Consider the following 4,043-nt stretch of genomic DNA (forward strand, 5'->3'; position numbering starts at 1 on the left):
CCTACTTTCCTAGAACTATATGACAACGTAGTTACAGATTCAGTATTCCTATTTCTATATGGATGATAGTTACAGATGTGATCATATAGCTCAGATTATACTCCCTGCAAAGAGTATGACACCTTTTCCCAATGTGAGGTTTTCCTCTTAGGGGAACGAGACATTGGATTTCATGATAGCTCACATAGTTTATGTCAGTTAAGAGAACCACCCTACTAGTAAAGAACAATAGAAAAGCTTTTAAAAGAATTTCCCTAAATGTAAAGATCTTTATAATAGTTTTTAAAAGTATTTTCCCTAGAGTTTATTTGAAAAGAATGACAGATAATAGTTCAGTTTTTTAGACTTCAAATGTGATGGCTCACCATATTTATGTAGTAAGTTTTATTATTCATGATTTATGATTTTTAGTTTTTAGTTATTCCAGCCATGTGAGTCATTACATAAAACATGCATATTCTATGAATTTTAATAATATTGAGATATTACTTTTACTTATACATTCACCCGTATATACTAAGTACATCCTCAAAGTACTGATCCACATATAAGTATTTGTGCTACTTTGTCACATAATGTAGGTTCAAGTGCTCAGTCTTAGAAATGTGAGTGATTTCAGGCATCTTTAACTACATCCCATCAGTTGGTGAGTCCTCATGGTTCAAGGCCCTATTTATATAGATTTCCAGCTTTCATAGTATATGAGTAGTTGTTTTTAGTTTAGTCTAAGTCAGTTGGGGGTTTGTCCAATGGCTCTCTAGTTTCTTAGTAGTAAAGGCTTGTTGGAAAACTAGCTATTATATTCAGACTTTCAGTATTAGCTATCCACATAGTATAATCAGTTAATCTGAGATAGTTTTGATAATATTCAGTATTTTTAAATTTCTATTTTATCAAATTACTTTAATATGAGTTATTTACTTTGTAGAAGGCTTACAAGGTTAGCTTGATACGACTCGTAGTTATGAGCACCGTGTGACATCTCAGGACTAGGTTTTGGGGCATTACACAGGTGCAGCTGGAGAGTCCATATTTGAAACTAGATGAACACCTAATATAACCAAAGGGGAACCATCCAAATAGGTTAGAAAATGCACCAACAACCCCACCAAAAATTGGGGTAAATAAACTCTGAGGAACTAGAATTGAACCTATACCCCCAATATGCTTAATGAGGCTCAAGGAATATTTCCCTAGCATTCCTCTTAGATAGGGATAATATAGGGATCATCCACTTCTTCGAGTCCAACCAGGACTTAAGGCTTGCCCTCTAATTTAAGGCTGTGCATCTTTAGTTTTACAGGACCTAATCAACTATATCTGCATAGAAAAAGTAAAATATGACTTAAAGGTTAGGTATGAAAGAAATTCATATGATAAGGAACAAAATGAGTGAAATTTTCTAAAGGCATCCTATAGCCTCTGAAAATAGATACAGATGTCTAAGATACAGATGTCTATGTACTGATCTGTGAGACTCTATTATAAATCCAGTTCTCACAAAGTTGAGGCAAATGAACCTAGTTACTTTAATACAAATTTGTCACCACCCAAAAATAAGGCTCATGATGGAACTTGTTGTGACAAACCTTGACAAGTAAGTCTATCACATAAACTGGTATAAAAGGGAAAAGAGATAGTAATAATCCTAAGGAAAAGATTGTAGAATGAAACTAAACCATACAAATATAATTTGAAAGTGGAAATACAACCAAAGATTTTATACCAAACTCCCAAAATCTAGTATTTATAGTGTAAGCAATACTAATAAAATCTATCAGTCAAAACATTAGAATATACAATAGGAAAATCATATGTCTCCAAATGCTTGTAAAGACATTAACTAATATAAAAATATATAAGTGGGCCCTAGACACATAAAAGTCTAACTTCTACCTTGAACAACTCTTACAGTGCCTAAAATAAAGACATATGAGATGTAGGGAATAGTAGGGAAGAGTATGGTCCACTTATACTCAGTAGGTATCATAGGCCGACCGAGCTTAGTAGAAAATAAATCATTAAAATTACACACAAAGGGAATGTTACCTGCAATCAGAAATTGTCCACAAACTATAGCCCACACAACCTATATTAACAGTTCAATAATATCTACGTATAATATAGTAAAGGACTAGAAAAGAATAAAAGAATACATTTACGCCACACCTTTGTGCCCAAGCGCACACACAAGTGTACATGGTCTAACCCAGTAATATAGTGGCCTTTTATAAGCCAAGTATCGATTCCTTAGAGAATTGTGTTAATAATGGTCTTAGGCAAGTTTAACTATTAAGATTAAGTCAGTGGTAATGTAACCAAAAGTAATTGTATATTAAAATTAAGAATAAATTAAAAATGCAATAAAAAGGTTTGAACAATTAATGGGGTAAAACCTAGAGCTATGTCACCGCGAACAATCATACAAAGCTATAAATATTATTGGTTAGGTTGATTATCTTGGTTTTTTATCCACAAGATTCATACTAGGACTACAACGCCATGGACCTCTAGTCACTTATATAACTTAGCCTTACAACTGCATTATTGAGCAAAGATATGAGAACTAAGTGGATTATTACATTCCCTCTTAATGATGTTATTGTAATGTCCAAGTTAGGTAGACGATTAGAGGTCGGGACACTATGATTATGCAATAAAACCTACGAATCAAAAACTAAGATAAGTGATCTAACTAATGAAGTTCAATAGTGTAGTATGATTGTTTGGAGTACTCTAACCTTAGTCTTTACTCTATTGATTATTTTAAGTCTTTATTTTATGCATTGTTTACTTTACGATTAGTTTTAAAAATCTCCAAACACTTTTTGGTTACTTTGCATCATGTTAATCTTAATAAGTGAGCTAGAATTGGATAGTTCTTGGAACAAGTCACTATGGGATCGATAGTTTCTTCTTTAAGTCCACTATATTACTTGGTAGACAACATATACTTGCATGTGTGCTTGGGCTCTATCACGTTTTTGGCTCTCTCTTTGGGGACTTGTAATTTGGTAGATATTTTATTTTTAGTCTTCATTGTTAGATTTTGCTTATGCTTTACACTTGGTATTGGTTTTGTATTTATAGGAAATAGGGTTTTAGGCTAGTAAGCTGGCAAGGGATAAGGAATTAATTGAACCAAGCCCAAAACCTAAGAAACGATTCTATTAATCAATGAGAGAATCCATTCTTCTCCCCCGTATTCCACTAATTGAAAAAGATCAAGACAATCTTGCTCTCCTAGTTGAAGAACAAGCAGCCCACATGACAGTTAGAAACCGGCTGTTGGAGGAAATTTTGAGCTGAATCAGAATATGGTGCAACTTATGATCAGCAGTGGATAGTTTAATAGGCTTTCACATGAAGATCCACAAGTCCACTTGTGGAACTTTTAGGCACACTCATCCCTATGTGTGTGTCAAACAATTATGTGAGGCTGACACGATTCCCCTTTTCACTATTTGGGGAAGAAGATAAGTAGTTTAATGCTGAGCTAACAAATTCAATCATAACATGAGATGACTTAGCCAAGAAATTACTCATCCAATTTTTCTCGTCAGGCAAGACTGTGAGACTTCACTAAGAGATTATGTGTGTTAAACCAAAGCCAGAAGAGAATTTATATCATGCTTATGAGCTATTCAAAGATCTTCTTTGGGACTATCCACATCATCAATAGTATAATGAGGTATTGGCTCATACTTTTGTAAAAGAACTTGACCATAACACATAAATTTTGCTAGATTCAAATGCAGGTGGTCAAGCTTTGGATCTAACATATGATGAGTTGTATACTTTGTTGAACTGCATTGCTCAAGGGAATATCTAGTGGCATTCGAACTCAAGGAATTCTACAAAGAAAATTTTAGGTGTGTTGGAGGTGGATCAATTTACTACTATATCTATCCAGATTTCTACACTACAAAATCAAATAAGTAATATAAAGTTGGGAGTCACACAGCCTACAACAATATTATATATGGTAACAGTGGCCATTCGACAGTTATATATGTTGTAAATCCTGAGTCCATGATGTATGT

The sequence above is a fragment of the Capsicum annuum genome, chromosome 5 (genome assembly GCF_002878395.1).
Source record: "Capsicum annuum cultivar UCD-10X-F1 chromosome 5, UCD10Xv1.1, whole genome shotgun sequence".
Taxonomy (NCBI): domain Eukaryota; kingdom Viridiplantae; phylum Streptophyta; class Magnoliopsida; order Solanales; family Solanaceae; genus Capsicum; species Capsicum annuum.